Source organism: Mustela nivalis, assembly GCF_964662115.1.
Source record: "Mustela nivalis genome assembly, chromosome: 19".
In the NCBI taxonomy this organism is placed as follows: Eukaryota; Metazoa; Chordata; class Mammalia; order Carnivora; family Mustelidae; genus Mustela; species Mustela nivalis.
In genome coordinates, this window is record NC_139038.1 from 41,011,719 (window position 1) to 41,028,536 (window position 16,818).

The following is a 16,818-nucleotide window of genomic DNA, read 5'->3' on the forward strand; positions in this document are numbered from 1 at the left end:
ACAAGAATAAAATGCCTTGGTCGTTTAGTTGCCGCAAAAAGAGGGTGAACATTACGGTACGGGACTCAGATCACAGGGAACATGGGTCATTTAGGGTTAGCGTGCATCTCCCGCTGCCTAGTTTGCTGATTTGTTGCCAGACGCCTGGCCAGGTGTCCCGTACTGGTCCAGGACGCTATGGCACTTGTGTGCACACAGTGGTGAGGTTCACGTCCTCATGGTCAGTGACTCTGTGATTGCAGTGGGTGGGGGAGCTCTCAAGAGCCTGAAGTGTGTAGGGACACGGTGGTCAGAATGGCGGCCACCACGCTCAGGCCCCTTCCCAGCGGTGCAAACGGCCAGCTTCCCAGACAAGGGGTCTCCTTTCTGGACCACGCACGGTCTCTGTGGCTGGTGAGCAGCCAACTGGGGGACACGGGAAGGCAGCTCAGGGGCTCCCACGGTGCTGCCTGCGCACAGTGAGCCCCTGCCTGCATCAACGGCCTCTCTGCCTCCCTGGGACCTCGTGATCCCAGAACCAGTGCAGCAGGACAATGTGGGACGGACCCGTCTATGAGCTCGCCTGTGTCAACACGTTCGTCCACGTCCCACTGACGCACCATATGCCTCAGGCCAGGCGGCGGCTCCTTGTTCAGGAGGGTAACCTTTATCTGATCCCCTGGGCTGGAGCCCTGGGCTCTGCCATCTAAGGGCAGAAGCTGCTGTGAGACAGGTTAATGCTCGGACAGAAAGGCGCTTTGTGAGGGCATAGCGTCCTCACCAGAGAGCCAAGCCTTGTTCTAAAGGAATGGCCAGGGGGCGCCTGGGTGGCTCAGTGGGTTAAAGCCTCTGCCTTTGGCTCAGGTCATGATCCCAGGGTCCTGGAATGGAGCCCCGCGTCAGGCTCTCTGCTCGGCGGGGAGCCTGCTTCCCTCTCCCTCTCTGCCTGTCTCTCTGCCTACTTGTGATCTCTGTCTGTCAAATAAAGAAAATCTTAAAAACAAACAAAAAAAAGATTTTAAAGGAACGGCCAGGGCAGGGCCCCAAGAGCTTCCCAGGGGTATGACCTTGGTATGGGACTTCCCCTCCTCGTGCCTCAGTGTCCCCACCTGACCGAGGGCCCCAGCAGCACATGCTCGTGGGTTGAATGCTGAATATGGTGACTGGGTCGACACCAGTCTAGCAAGCGAGTCAGAGGCTGGTGCAGGGGGGCGGTCATTGGCTCAGCCCTGCACTTGGGCAGAAGCGGGCGAGCAGGAGGAAGGAATGTGAGCCCTTTTTCATCTCAGTGACGATAATCGAGGTGGTTGGCTGGGAAAATCTGCCTTCCCCACACCCCAAGGCCAGCTCCTCCAACACCTGAGACCTCAGGGGAAGACGGGCCAAGGACCCAGCAATCAGGTGACTCTGCACCAGAACCCTCCACCCGTGAGGCCTGAGGGTCAAGCCATCTCTACCTCGCACGCGCCCATCTAGCTCCCAGTCAGCGCCAAGCTCCCCTGTCAGCTGCTGGCACGTTTCCCTTTCCTGACTGACCCCAGACAGAACCACTCAGGCCCCTGGAGGTGGAGGGGATGTCCGCCGCCGATTAATGTCTCCAACATGCACCTGGTTCTCGAGCAAAGCTCTGTGAGCAGTGTGGCAATGGAGGGTTCTAGAAGGGCAGGCAAAGCACCAAGGCTACCAGTGAGTCTGAACAGACTTTGTTTTCTAGAACGAGGTCAAAGCTCGCTCCTGCCACTCTGCTGCTTTAAAGAAAACCACACATCCCTGCGATAGTCATGTGGCACCTGGAACATGACAGCTGCAGCACACGGAACGGCACACCGCCGGAGTGGGACAGGCCCGTGCCGTCACCCGCTCAGACTGAGAACCAGCTCCGTGGTTTGTGTCTAAGAAGGAATCCACGAGCCTTCAGCCACCCCTGTGGGACATCAGTCGTGGGGTTCTGGACGCTGCCAGGTGCACAGCCCCTTCCCTGCGAGCCCCCAGCAAGGCGGCCACGCGCCCGGGCGAGCACCTCTGGACCCAGAGGCAGGTGCCCGAAGGGAGCTCCCTCTGCACCAAGAAAGCAAGATAGAGAAGTTTCTTGGTTTGTCTGTCTTGCTTGATACTCAGACTCCAGCTCCTCCCCTTCATTTGGGCAAGTCACTGAGTCCCGTGTATCCAGGGCCCATCAGCAGACGACGGGATAAGCCATCGCGGTGCGTCCATACACAACAACAGGGCTCCGACGAGCACGCGGGACACCAAGCAACGACCCGGGGGACTCTTGACATGGTGCCGTTGAGCACCGGGAGACAAAGTTACACCCGTGTGCCACCCCCACTTGTGCACAATGGTAGGAAAGGCTCAGTAGCTCTCAGAAACCGGAAACAGACCGCATCGTTGGAGAGATGGGGCAGGACGGGACCGGGGCTTCTCTGCTCATGGAAATTCACAGAACTCTGCCCTTGGCTACTAGTGACGGCGTGTCAGCCATGCCTCCACAGAATCACGCACAAGGGGGGATGAGGAGACAGTGTGCCCCCGCACTCCTGCCTAGGAATCGAATGGGGAACCCTCTAGCAGGTACGTGGTAGAGCCTGGTATGCAGCTGGCGCTCACTAATGCGTATGTCCCTTTGCTGTGGTAGCACGGCCCAGAGCCTGCCCGCCATGGGATGACACAGTGCCCAGGGCGCCCTGTGTGTGGGACCTCCGGGCAGGCCCCATCCGCGGGGTATGGGGGCGACCCACACGGAATGGGCTCGTTTCTGGCTACAGGGATGCTCTCCAGCCCGAGTGGCCACAGGCACGACGTGCTCTTGGCAGCTACAGGCCGGCCCTTTCTGCCGGCCCTACACCAGTCCCTCAGTGAGCCTCTGAACTAGTCCAAGACAGAGCTGGAGAGCAGCCGTCTCATGTGGAAGGACGCTGGTGACAGGTAACCCGGGGGTGAGTGTGGGGACATGGTCATGTTTTATCTTAACTTCTGAACACTGAGCAACATCCCCAGAAAGCGTGCACTAGAACCTGCAGAAATGGCTGACATGGAGTGGCGACGCAGCCCGGGGTCCTGTGGCGTGGCCCAGCCCCCAGGGGATGCACCACGCTCAGGGTCAGGATGAGGGCTTGGTCACACAAGAGTTCTTCCCAGTTTCTCTCCTCCATCTTGGAAAGGGAAGCAGGCTCGTGGTGACGTGTGTGGGAAGCCTGGCGAGGGGCAGCTTACCTGGGGAGATGAAGAAGGTCCTCCACAGCTTCTTGTCCCTCGTCACATCCCGGATCTCCTTCGTCATGTTGACCATCCTGCCGGCCACGGGCGGGACCCGGCGGAAGTCCAGGATCCTGGCAGGAAAGGGACGGGGAGAGGGTCTCACCTCCGTGCCCCGGCCAGCTCTGGGCTGGTGAGGAATGAAAACCCCTTTCTCTGCGTTCCAAGGTGGGGTCCCTCATCCCCTGGACTCCAGGAACTGACCCTGGAGCCAGGCCCATGACTGCCCCTGGAGGGTGCACAGCTCTGGGCAGGCAGGGGGGCTGCTGAGAGGCTCACGACACGGCCAACCAACACCCCCTGCCCAGCTCCCCAGCAGTGAGAGGCGGTGTGGACCCCGAAAGGGCATTCACATGTGGCTTGGTAGGGCTATTTTAGGAGACGGGTGATGGGGGGTGGGGGATGCGGGTGCTAGACTCGTGTCCCTCGGTCTCACATGGCCCCAGGGCTGACATCCTGAAACACCCTGCCTTAAAACACCCAGCACTTGTACTCCTCCCCCCCTCCCTGGTGGGCCATGCCCGCCCAGGTCACTGGCTGCTCTGGGTCCTCTCCCGCCCGGCACTGTCCCTGGTGTGGGGTACGCAGCATGACTCTCTGGGTTAGGCCATCACAGGACAGACCCACCTCTGCGCTACAGGGCAATGGTTACCAGCACGGCCTGCCTCAGTTTCTACTCTGCACAACGGGGTAATGACAGGACCCTCCCGGCTGGGTGTTGGGGGGACCCCCCCCCCACGTACGGTACTCAGACCCAGGACGCAGGTGGGAGGACTCACCTGTCCAGGTGGAAGGCAGCGATCTCCACGTTGTGCCTCTCATAGTCCGAGAAATAAAAGAAGTCAGGGGGCGTCTCCTGCTCCCTCGTTTGCCTAGAGAAAACCGGACGAAACAAAAGGTTGATCACTGTCAAAACCCTCCAGCAGGCAGGTTCTGGTGGCTTGTGCCGCCAGCGAAAACAGGCTGTCATGCTTCCAAGAGTGCTGTGAGCCCGCTATCCAAGTCATCCTTGAAGACCAATATGTATAAACACACAGATTGTGTTTACGACACCCTACTGAGTGCTCTTGGGGCCGCTGACACCTGTCGCCTCTGCAGGTGCCAACAGCATAGAGGGAGGGGATGCGTGTCCCCCACACCAGCTTGAAATCAGCCAGCGAGGAAGTATCTGGACCCCGGGATGGGGATGGGCCAACTCTTCCGGCCAGGCTTTCCCTTAGGAAGGAGCAGGCTACTGAACACTGTGCAGCCCCCCACCCACCAGGTCTCCACCGCCAGCCAGATGCAGGCTCTCCAGGAAGGCAGAGGCTGAAGGCAGCCCCTGGCTCCCGAACCCAGGGAGCTGGGGCAGCCAGGAACCACCTCACACAGAATGAGGGGACTTTCCTGGGGCGTGAGCTGGGGGCCAGGTTCAGGCTGCACAGAGGCTCCCTCAGCCCACTCTCAGCCATCCAGCAGTCCACCTGCCCAGACAGCCCCCCCTGCGAGGGTGCGAGGGAGGCTCTCTTGGGGCCATTTCTGAGCCCTACAGGAGGTGATCCATTTTCCAAAGTTCCATCAGGGCCCTGGCTGGTTAGGACTGCAGTCAGCTCCCTCTGCCCCTGCCCCTTCCCCTTTCCCTGAGCTTGAGGGAGCACCACCTGCTGTCTCCTGCTCTCCCACACCCACTGCCTTTGCTCGACTGTTCTACCTTCCTGGAACCATCTTTCCCTCGTGTCTCCCAGTGGATAAGTCAGCATTCCCAACTGTGTGTCTCACCTGCCCAGGGACTTGTAGCACAAAAGGAGTCCTCAGAGAGGTTGGAGTTTGGGTAACATGCATACTGGAGCACCTTCTGGGGCCTCAACAGTGCCCAGTAGCACTGTAAAGACCTTGACAAGGCCTGCAGCTATATACTGACTACAGTAACCCATTTTGTTCGAACCACATTATCACACTGAACTTTCGAGAACTGCTGGTTGGCCCCATTTCCGGCTCCTGCTCAAAGGCAAACGCTTTCATACTACTTTTCCTGATGCCACAGCAAAGATGTCCAGGCTCATCCTGGACCCTCCTGGACTGGCAAGCAGACAGGAAGGCTCTGTCTAGAGCAACGCTGTGCTCCAGTCCGTGATGGCCCACCACAAACCCAGAGCCCGGTCCCAGCCGCTGCCCCACGCCTCTGTAGCACGTTGCGGGTGGGGGGCAGTGAGCACAGCCGAGTCTCCTCAGGCTGGCTCTGTGTGCAGCCCTGGCACGACCCACGACCTCCCTGCCTCCAGGTCTCCCCCTCAGGAGACAAATGAACTCTAGGACCCCCTTGAGTCTGACATCTGTGCCCCACAGTGAGCTGCAGACAGCCCCTCCCCCAGGATTAACACGTAGCCCTCTGCCCTGGCCACCGGACAGGACTCTCTGGAAGGGGGACTATCATTCTGTAAACACAGGTACTTAGCAGACACCCGAGCAGCAAGGACCCATGATGACAACAAGTGCTGGACCTCAGCAATCCGGGGATGTGCAAAATCATGTCAGGGCAAACACGCTCCTGGCACAAAATCCAGGTGTGTTCTGTGCCCCCGCCTGCACTTGTGGGGGCAGTGTCCACAGGAGGCACTTTCTAGGCTGGGCCATGGATACAGCTCAGCCTCGAGCTGGTAAGGATTTACCAAATGCCAGGGATCCTCCCTGCTCTGCAAACACAGGATGGGGACAACCAAGGGCCAAGGGCCTCACATGGGATGCAGCCCGCAAGATGGGGACTTGAATGATGCCCACTCAGGCCCTGCGGCTGGCCTTGCTGGGCAGCACAGACCTCCCCACCTTGTGGGCTCAGCGATCCTCGTGGACCTCCCCACCTTGCGGGTACTGTCCTGCGGGGCTGAGCCTGCTTCTTGATGCAGCCTCTGTCCCTGGCCCCTGCCCAGCACTGTCCAAGCACGTTCCGTGGGGATGGGCATGTTCTCCATCTCACCAGTCCACATGTGGCCAATGTGGCCACAAGGGACTCGAAAGGTGCCCGAGTGTGTGCTCCGTTCTGACTGAACACAAAGAGGCCAGCCTGGCTCTGGCCGCTGTCCTGGGCAGGCAGCTCGAGTGGATGAGGCCTCTCTAGTGCCTCTGTCCCTCTGTGTGTGTCTGTCATCACCTGAGTAGGACACTGGGCCCAGATCCTTCTCTGCTGGCCTGTCTCTCTGCTTCACCTCTCCAGGGCCATGCGCATGCACTTGACCCCGGGGGTCCCTGGCCTGATGTGGCTCTGCCTGCTCTGCAGGTTGGACATCCCTCCCTCCACCTTCTCAGTCAGAAGGCCACCTGTGGCCACCGCCTCCAGGAAGGCCCTCTGGAATAGTTCTGTCCTTTCAGAGGCCTCTCCCTACCTGTGCCTGTGTGGCCCCACAGGGCACCGCGCATCCACATCCCCTCTCCCCCAGCTGCCCCACAGAAGAGGCGTGTCCCCAGGCCCAGCTCAATACCCGAATGGGGGAGTGGGAACAGCTGCCTCTTGGGGCTCTGTAGGCAGAGGTCCACTGCCAGCCGTCAGCGTGGGGACACACACACTAGTAACTAGGGTCCTCAGGCCCAGTCGGGCACACACCGGTAGGGCCCCCAAAGCCTTGTCCTCGTAGGTGGGCCACCGAGACCCAGGGAGCAGCGGGCTTAGTGATGACGCTGAGGGTCACTGTGGGTGGGGCCTGCTGCAGACCAATGTGCACATGTGCACACACGTGCACACACACGTGCGGGCCCCCTCACCGGCGCAGGCTGTCAGAAGGGTCTCAGAGAGAACTAGGACCCTGTCCACTGCCTTTTCTCTGGCACAGCCAGCCTCCCATGAAGAAGCCTCTGGGGGAGGGAAGCAATCTTTTCATTTCCTTGTGGGGGAAGAGACTCCAGGCTCAAGCTGGAGGAACGGGACTGGTCCATCCCCCCGCCCCCTGCCCCTCTCCTGGCCTAGAGGCAGGCAGGCCTTTGGGGGCAGCCCCACTGCACACTCCGTGGCCGGACCTCGGCTCCTGAATGCTCAGTCCCACGGCCTCCTAGCCAGATCAGCCTGCCAAGGGCCCGTGCAGGAGGGAAGCAGAGGAAGCAGCCCCGAGGGGGCGGGGGTTGGGGAAGCAGGCAGCCCCAGGGTGCTGGCCAGGCTCACCCCAACATACGTCTCATCTCCCCATCTCCTTGGTGCCTACTCCCTACGCCGACTATTGCCACCAGACACCTCCTGGCCCCCTCCTCGGCTCTGCCCTCCTCTCTCCTCACCCCTGCCGCCTCCAGCATCAACAAACCTCTCCCAGACCCAGCACTCAGGACTTCTCCATCTCTGCACCTTTGCCTGTGCGGGGCTCTGCGCCTGGGCTTGCTTCCCCCATGCTCCCCAAGATCGGCCTCAGCCCCACGGGCTTTCCCGGGCAGCCCGGCAAGGCTTCCCCGGCTGGGGCCTTCTGCGGAAGAACAGGGCACTGCTACCTTAGATTACGGTCTGCAGGGCCTGGGGCAGGAGGGCCGAGCCGCGTGCCTGCTTCAGAACAGGCGGACGATAAACAAAGGAACAGGTAGAGGAAGAACAGGGAATGGACACAAATCGGTCTGCGGCCCCGAGCTCTCCCACCCGCACGTCTTCAGTTTCTACCTTCATCACCACCACCAGCACCACGTGCAGTGGCGTTAGCTGTGAGGCTAAAGAGGAAGCACTTCTATTTGCCAACTCTGGCTTTTGCTTCCTTTTCCCTCACGCCAGCCCCCCACTCCGATCAGGTCACACACCTGGAAAGCAGGTGGCTCTGGGCCCTGCCACTCCGGGAATAGCCAAGCCCAGAGGCTCTGTGACCAGGTTCCAGAACAGTTTCTGGTGCCCTCACATCTCCCACCTCAGGGCTTTCCAGCGACCTCGACCTCTGCGTTCCAGCTGTTCACACCAGGAGCAGCTCTGTCTTCTGCCCCGAGGCCACACACAGGCCTCGGCTTGGCCGTCTTAGTTTCCCAATGCCCCTCCCCAGAACGACCCGGAAGGGTGGAGAAGTGGAGATGAAGTGCTCTTTGTCTGTGCGCTCAGGGCTCGTCTCCCCTCCTAGAGGCTCCGAGGTGCTCCCGGGGCCTCTGTGTTCTTTGGGCGCGTCTCCAGATGTGTGACACGCCTGTGAGTGGCTTTAAGGCTCCTTCAGGCTGTGAGCAACTTGGGCAGGGGCCCCGCTTAATCAGTGCTGGTAAGGATGGAGCAGGGAACTCAGGAGACACCTGAAGGGGAGGGTGGGCTCCAGTGTGGGCCTCCCGCTTGCTTGTTGCAAACACGGTGCCTGTGGGCCGGAGCAAAGGGCTAGGTCAGCCCCATGCAGACCCGGCTCCCCAAGGCCACCGGGGGTGCTGAGGGACTGTGCTCAGCCCCCACCCTCAGCTTCCCCAGCCTGGGAGGGGGTTCTGTGCTCTGGGCGTGGCCAGCGGACCCCGCTCCTGTCCTCAGAGTGGTCAGGACTCCCACACACAGGGGAGCTTGAAGTAGGAACAATGGCCAGAAGAGGCCCAGGACGGGCAGGTGGGGTGCTCAGGGAGGACGAGGCTGGCTCCCTGCTGGTCTTCCTGCTGAGTGTCCATGCCCAGATCAACAAGGGGAGTGGAAATCTGCCAGCTCTGCACCCCCGGCGACAGAAGGAGGCGCGCAGGATCCACCCAGCTGGTTGCCACCTGCATGTTCGGGTGCCGAGACATGGGCCATCAGCAGGACTCCTGCAGGGAGCCCCGACCAGCCAGAGAGGAGAACTTGGGGGATCTGAGAGCTGGGGGCATGGGGCAGGGGGCACGGGGACTCTTCTCTGGCCCGGGCCACGGAGCAGGGGACAGCATGGGGGCATCTGTGTGGAGTGGGGACCAGGAGGAGATGGGACATGGTGCCCTCGGTGGCGAGGTCCGCCCGCTTCCTGCCACATCCCGGGCGGTGCTGGAGAGCTGAAGGGGCTGCGGCCGACTGGCCTTTTAGGGAAAACCCTTTGGAAAAGTACTGAGCACGCTGCACGGGCGGGAGACTGCACTCAGCTGAACCCAGTTACCGGGCAGCCTCTCCTTCCTCCAGGTGTCGTGGAGGAAGCCAGCCTCGGTGCAGGGCAGATGAAGGGCGTGGCCTGCCTGGGGCACCGGGCTTCTTCCTGGAGTGTGGGGCATGGAAATGTGGAAAGAAGATGCTATCAGACACCCCGGGGTTGGCTAGGCACCCAGAGCATGTGCCTGCCCTGGCGAGGGGTGGGGAGACCGGGCTGAGGACGAGCATTTCCTAGAACACTGGGTACCTGGGAGCACAGAGCCAGCAAGTCGCCGTCCTTTCCTGTGGACTGAGAGGGCTGGGGGGCAGGCGGCAGCCTCTCCAACGGGCCCAGGGGCAGGAGAAGCCTCCCCGTCTGGTCACCCTCCTGGGGGTCACTGCCCCCATACACGGAGCAGTCAGAACCTGGGAGCCACCCACCACACCGACAGCTGCTGAGGTCAGAGTGAGCCCCCCACCCCCGCACCGCCCCAGCCCTGGGCAGGCCTGAGCAGCGGGGAAATGGAAAAGTGTACACTCACTTTCTTCGGAAAACAGCGGCTAAGGAATCAGGCACAAACCACAGCCAAGCGCACGGTTTCAGGGAAAAGCCTTGGCAGCAGTGATGGAGGGTCAGGGTGGAAAGACGGGCAAAGCCTGGTGAATTCCGGAGGCCTGGATCCCGGGAAGGTCTCAGTCCTGCTCTCTAGGAAGTTCCTAAAACCTCACACCTCCACCCAGGCAGACAAGCGTACTGGGTCGCACAGGCCACGAGAAAGCAGGCAGTGGAGGCAGCCCCCAGGGGTACTCAGAGCATCCTATGCCAGGCCTGCTAAACCTGTCAAGGAGCTGCTCAGGGCCAGTTTTGGGGGCCTCCCAGACTTCCACATTCCTTCTCTTCCCGTCTCCAGAGCTGACCACACCCAAACTCCGTCCCTTTGCTGGAAAGGAAGCACCATAAAGCTGATCATGCATTTTTATACTTAAGTGAGAATGACTGCTATGTTGGACTCTCCCAGGAAATCTCTGGTCTGAATTTCCTTAAAGGGCAGAAGGAATTTTGCAGATGGAATTATGTCTGGGATCTAGAGATGGGGAGACGATCCTGTACTGTCTGGGGTGGAGGGTGGGTAATGTCATATGGAGGGTTCTTATAAGAAGGAAGCAGAGGGAGGTCTCATGGCTGAAGAGGCCACAGCGGTGGCTTCGAAGAGAGGCTCTGGGAGACACGCTGTTTCCTCCCCTCCTCCAGCTTCAAGAGGCTGCCTAAGGCCTTCCTTTGCAATGAAACACATGATCTCCCGGAGCCTCCAGAAGGAACACAGCTGGCAGATCCTGTTGAGATTTCTGACCTCCGAGCCTGCGGGAGGACGGTTCAGGTGGCTTCACACCCCTGCATTTGCAGTAACCTGCCGCAGAAGCACAGGGAACTGATACGGAGCCGCTGGCAGCCCTGAAGCAGCAGGAAGGACATGGGATTTAGCAATCTTGGAACAGTTATGAAATCCGGTCCGTTTCCTCAGATTTGGTCATGCCATCCCCGCGATATTTCTGAGACTTTGAGGAACTGACACAGAACATTTGGGGAGAAGGTGCCTCTCTTTTCCCAGAAGCCAAAGAGAGGTGGAATCTAGTAAGTAGCACCCCCACCCCAGGCTCCCATCCCTGTCCCCATTTTAATGACAAGGAAGTCTGAGGTCAGCCAAGGGGAAAAGGCAGGTGCAGAATCACACAGGTAGAAATGGCCAGTGCTGGGTTCTTTCTTAAGGGATTCCCCCTCCCAAGGTCAGACACGGCTCCAGCTCTGGGTACTGGGACGGGCCCAGGGACTCGGAGCCAGTCAGGTGCCCAGCTTCTTGGGGACTTGGGGAGGCTGTGTGCAGGCTTGGAGGTCTGGCTGCAGGAACAGTCCCCCGGGCCCCAGAAAGGTCCTGGCTCCCAACAGCTGTGACTTCCACGCTCAAGTTCGTCCTCAACACAGCAGAACCCCTCCCTTCCTCCTTTACAAGCAGGCTCCCCACCCCCGCCCAGTTCCCCCGTCACTATTAACATCTCAGTGTTCTTTAAGTTGTGGGAAAACAGAAAGCTTGGGCTTGGTTAAAAATAGAGGAAATTGGCAGCTTTTTACCGAAGCCTGCGGGGGAGGCAAAGCCAACCGTATCCAGCTCCTACTATGATCTAAGCTGTGTGTGCGGAGTCACTCCCTCCACCTTCATGACAGCCTGCGAAGTGTCCCCGTCCCCCCCCCAGATCGCAGTCAGTCAGAGAGGTCTCAGCCTGCAAGCGGGAGGCCTGGTTCAGGCTGTGCACTCGGGTCCACGGGCCTGAATCAGCCCCATGGCGCCCCAGAAAGGCTCTGATGTGGGAGGCTGCGTGGAGTGTGGGCTGGGCCCCATTCTCTCCACTGACGCCTGAGAACAGCTGGTGGAGAGGGGTCGGCAAGCCCTGCATGCCCTCTCCAGGCTGGCCGGAAGCAGGTGCGCCCCCAGCCCCCTTGGAGCAGCGTGGCAGGGGAGGCGGCTCAGGGGAGATGCCTCGGGGAGCAGCAAGGACCCATGGTCCTTCCCCCTTGCTGCTGCCGCTGCCACTACCACACCTCTGGGCTGACGGAGAGGGAAGGAGGCGTGCAGTCCTGGGAGGGGTGGGAGGGTGCTGAACGCTGGCCCAGTCAGTGGGTGCCACACGGCAAGCACGGGGACTGAGACCAGGCAAACCAGAGCCAGAACAGAAGCGACAGCCAACTGCCAGGTCGGACTCTGGGGAAGGGGCCCCTGGGGGACTGCTCGGGGCACAGACAGCTGTCACACAGCTGTTTCGGGCATCTTAGGCAGAGCTAGGGGCCCCCTGAGTTCCCTGCAGATGGGAAACTGAGGCCCAGACAGAGGAGGGCCACACCTAAACTTTGTGTGTATCAGGGAACAGCACTGCCCGCCAAACCCTGCAGGACAGAAGCAGAGAGAAGGGAACGCCCGGGAGGAGTCCCAGGAAGCCCATCTGCAGGTGTCCGGGCAAGCACCCTCAGCGGGCAACACGTGTGTCCGTGCTGGCACACACAGCAGGCAGCCACGGCTCCCTTGTGCCGGGCCCCCTGCTCACCAGGGCTCCCCACCAACACCCTCCCCAGATGAGGACCTAGTGTGGCTTCTTGGGTGATCCCCAACCCCCCGGACCTCCTGCCTAAGGGGATCCCATCCAGGGCATGTCCACAAGCACAACCCACCAGTGTCTCCTCCCTGATCACCAGGAACAACGTGGCTCACGTCACTCCTGCTCGCCCTGAGGGCACCCCACGGCACCCCAACGCACCTAGGATCACGATTTCCCCCCCAACCTGCTGCCACCCAAGTCCCACTTCTACCATCTGTCCATTGTGATGAGAGTCGGCAGAACTTGAGGGAGCCTGTTTTGGTGCCCCAGGCCCTTTGCATGTAACTGTTATCCCTGGAATGCTCTGACCATTGACTATCTACTCTAAAGGACAGACTTGGCCCCACTCACAGGCTGAGGCAGGAGCTGGCCAGCTGCGGGTGTTGGGACAAATCCCTGCTCCCCTCTTACAAGGACACACAAGGCTACATTCAGGCTAACCCAGGTTCCTGGGACCAGCGTCCGATATCCTAGGGGCCCCGGTTCCCATTTCCAGGGATAACCTCGGGGAGGCAAAGCACCAGACAAGGTGAACGCTTTCCCTTTTCCTCCTGAACACAGCAGATCCCTGACTCACCAAATGAAGGCACAGAAGCAAAAATTAGCCTTTCCATCCTGGGTAATTTTCCCATCACTCACACAGCAGAAAACAACCACCTTGCCATCAAGGAGATATATTAAGCTGTTTAATATCAGGTTTTCGGCTGGCAGATGTTCTAGAAGGGGAGAGAGAGAGGCCTGTCCCTGGCAGCTACTTTAGCATGACCTTTCAGCCATGAGGCCCACTGAGTATTTCCTGCTAATTCTGGCCCCGTGTGGGTGTGGGGGGGGTCTGTCTCTTTAGTAAAACACGCTCATCGTATTCAGATCCTCTGGCATACGTTCATCCACCCAGACTCTCTGGATCTGACCCATGTTGCTGGAGCTGCAGCAGCCTCTGTGGGGCTCTGTGGCAGCAAAGGGGGCATGGCCACTCCCCCCATCAGTGCTCACCACACCCGTGGCACATGCACACCAGAGAAACTTTGAGAGTGAGGGCCACAGAAAGGCCTAGAAGAGTGGGGAGGCCCTGGTAGAGTCGTCATGGGGCTGGGAGACGCTGTGTAACACACTCACATGCCCTCAGCCCTGGAAAGCACACCTGTTCCACAAGAATCTGGAGGTGTGACGCTTACAACAAGAACCAAGGCCAGTCATGAAGACACGGGGTGCACCGGCCTCTGCGGGGCCTGTTGGAAACTGCTGCCGCGGCCCGTGAACACTGCCCCTGCTGCTCTCTTGGCAGCATTACCAGTACTGCTGGTAATGGTAGCCCACACAGGTCATCCCACGGGGGGGATGTGAGCATCGAGCAACCCGGAAGCAGCCCTCCTGCCTCAGCCTCCCTGTGAGAGGCTGCAGCCTCCCAACGGTCTCCCCTCAACAGTGGAGCCAAAACCACGAAGAAGCCCAAGGAAGCTGGAAAGTTCTACGAAGAGCCCATGCCCATCCCAGGCCTTGTTTCCTTCCAGAATATTCCACGAGGAACCCACACCCAGCCCTAGGTTGCATACCCTCCAGTTGTGTGGACCCGCCCCAATCATCTCTCCTGAGGAGAGCTGGTTGACCACACTCCTGCATCCAGCCGTCTTCCTGCGACCGCCAAGCCCATCGCAGCTCCTTTTTCTCTACTAATTCTCCTGGAGGAGATGCGAACCTCCCTTTCTGCATGGACAAGGGGAAGGAGGTGCCTGTGCTCACGAACCCCTGATAGTAGCAGGGGTGGCTTCACCACATCCTGGCGTCGGGCATCTGCCTCAGATTCCCACAGTCCTGGGCTTCCAACCTGTCCTGCTGTCCTTCCTTTCGCCTGTGTGAATGATGTTCTCACCCCACCTGCTCCAGACTCCAGGCAGCCCCAATCCCAGACAGGACCCTCGGGGAAGACCCTGACAGGACGTCGGTCCCAAGGAAAGGGAGCAAGAGTCCCAGAAACACCCTGGACCCAAGATCATACCTTCGGTCACAAGTTACCAACTAGCAGTTGTATTCTGTGTGGCCTCCAAGGCATTTGGGATGCTTCTCAATTAGTTACCACCATTTTTGAAATTTGAAAGTTAAGCAGAAAAAGAGAGCCATTATTATGAAAAGAGAGCTTATCCTGAAAATTGCATATTAGGACAGATGGTCAAGATCTGGTGAACACAGGCAGCTGCCCCTTCCGGTGGAGTCCATGCCTGGCAGATTGCCGGCCCCCTCCCCCCTGCCAGCAGGCTCACACAACTTGCATGGTCCTTGTGGGCACTTGAGGGTGCAACCCACACTTTAAATGCAATGAACTCCCTCTAGCCAGCACACAAATGGCTTTGTTGGCCCTCCCAGGAGATGGTGGAGCAACCTGGGCCCCAATGGGATACCTGAGCCCTGGCATCATCAGGATGGTCATCAAGAACGTGGATGCTGGGTGCCTGGGTGGCTCAGTGGGTTAAGCCTCTGCCTTCGGCTCAGGTCATCATCTCAGGGTCCTGGGATCGAGCCCCACATCAAGCTCTCTGCTCAGTAGGGAGCCTGTTTCTCTCTCTCTCTCTCTCTCTACTTGTAACCTCTCTGTCAAATAAATAAATAAAATCTTTAAAAAAAAAAAAAAAAAAGGAAGAAGAAGAACATGGATGTTCCTCGTGAATTTTCTTGAGGTAGCCTGGCTTTCAAATACTCCTCCACCAGGAACAGATTTTCATGTGCCACTGAAGGCCTTAATAATTTTGGTAGCATGGTCTCTACTTTATGCAACAGGAAACTACAGTCGGTGGGGGGGTGGTGGTCAATCCAGCTCCTGCGAGTTTTATAAATAAAGCTTTACTGACAGCCATTGTTTGGCTGCTTCTGGGCTCGGAGAGCAGACCCAAGGAGCTGAGACACAGACCATATGGCCTACAAGACTTAAAATACCTATTGGCGGGCCTTTTATAGAAAAAGTCGCCTGATCCCTGAGCCATGCAGGAGAGGCCAAAGTCACCTTCTTTAGGAGCATTCTTTGGTGTCTGTATTTCGGTTCCTTGTTTACAACACTAAAGCTCACCGGGGTAGGAATGATCTGATGAGGGTTGGGAGAGGGAGGACTGGGGACACCAGGGAGAGGAGGGGCTGGGGGGCCAGACCCCTGGGTTGCTCACTTGCCTCGAGGGGGAGAAAGCCCAGAGCAGTCCCCCACAGTTCAGCCCACAACACCTCTGGGAGGAAACGCTGCATTTTCCGCCAGAAACCTGGTGCTGCTCCCTCCAGACCCGTCTCGGCACCAGGCACCCCCATCCCAACTGGTCCCCAGCACTTACTTCATGGGTTTGAACAGCACCTGCCCATAATTCTGGAATGTCATGATGAGTTTGAGCTGCGTGCCCCCCGACTTCATGGCTGCAAGGGAGAGGGAAAGAGACACGGGGTCACTTGCTGCGTGCAGACTCCCCCCTCTGTGGGCAAGTGAGACCAGCTCCCACCCTGGTCCCACAGCCCTACCTGGACCTCTGGGTGTGGCTGAGGGCCCCCATACTGCCTGGAAAGTTTGGGGTTTCCTGCAATAATGCGGATACACACTCCCACCTGACATCAGATGCTGGGGCAGAATCTCTCAGATGGTCTGAGCCATGGCCAGAGGGCAGCTTCTGGGAAGGCTGGCCACGTACATGCGCCCACCGGCAACACCTCCCCTGCCCAGACACCTGCATGACTTACTCACCCACCTGCCCCACCCCACACCACTGCTTGCCCAGTCTGAGTTTCTGGGGTTCTACAGGAAGCCTGAGTGGGGTTAGTCTGAGGAGACCGAAGGCCCCACTCATCACAGGGCGCTCCACATGGATGCTATGGGGGATGGAGGACTCCAAAAGCATCATGGTGGCTTCTCACCTGCCATGCCAGCTCAGAGGCTAAAGAATTCCTGAAAATGTCTGCTCTTCCCCCCAGACTGTGGCTCTCCTTTATGCTGATGGAGCTGAAGGAAGGAGCACACTCAAGGGTTTCCATGAACCGTGGGGTGAGAGGTTGGGCCTGGACTGTGGCCCCCTCAGGAGCTGAGCTGGCTCGCCTGCCGCACCTCCACATGGTGAGGGCTCCAGACCGTGGGAAATGGGCCACACGGCCTGTTGCCTCCATGCCAGGCACCAGCTGTGCCACTGTTGCCAGAGGAACAAGGGACAGGCAAGGTATCCCCACCAGAGTCTGCGCCCGTGTGGCAGGACAGACTGTAAAGTGTAAACATGGAGATGACCTCAGGCTTCTGTGCAAGAGGGCAGCAGGCTTGAGGGGCCCTCGGAAAGGCCTCTCTGGGGAGGTGACATTTACGCCGCTCTCAGCGAGGACAGAGGGTGGCCCGAACACACAGGATTTGAAGAAGGAGGGAGCCAGGCACATTCACAGCCTGAAGGAAGGTCCTGAGGTCCATCCAGCCCAGTGGGTAGGAAGGAAGTGGGTCC

At 59.2% G+C, this 16,818-nt stretch overlaps 1 pseudogene across 1 annotated transcript in view; it reads right to left on the reverse strand.

Moving 5' to 3' along the window:
• The window catches only part of LOC309854013 (extracellular serine/threonine protein kinase FAM20C-like), a 36,187-nt pseudogene that overhangs the window by 9,305 nt on the left and 10,064 nt on the right, over nucleotides 1–16,818 (reverse strand). The window contains exons 3-5 of the transcript XR_014316613.1: nucleotides 15,682–15,760; nucleotides 4,014–4,106; nucleotides 3,193–3,308 (exon numbers count right to left, since the gene is read on the reverse strand). The product of XR_014316613.1 is annotated as an extracellular serine/threonine protein kinase FAM20C-like (transcript). The remainder of the gene's footprint in view (nucleotides 1–3,192; nucleotides 3,309–4,013; nucleotides 4,107–15,681; nucleotides 15,761–16,818) is intronic.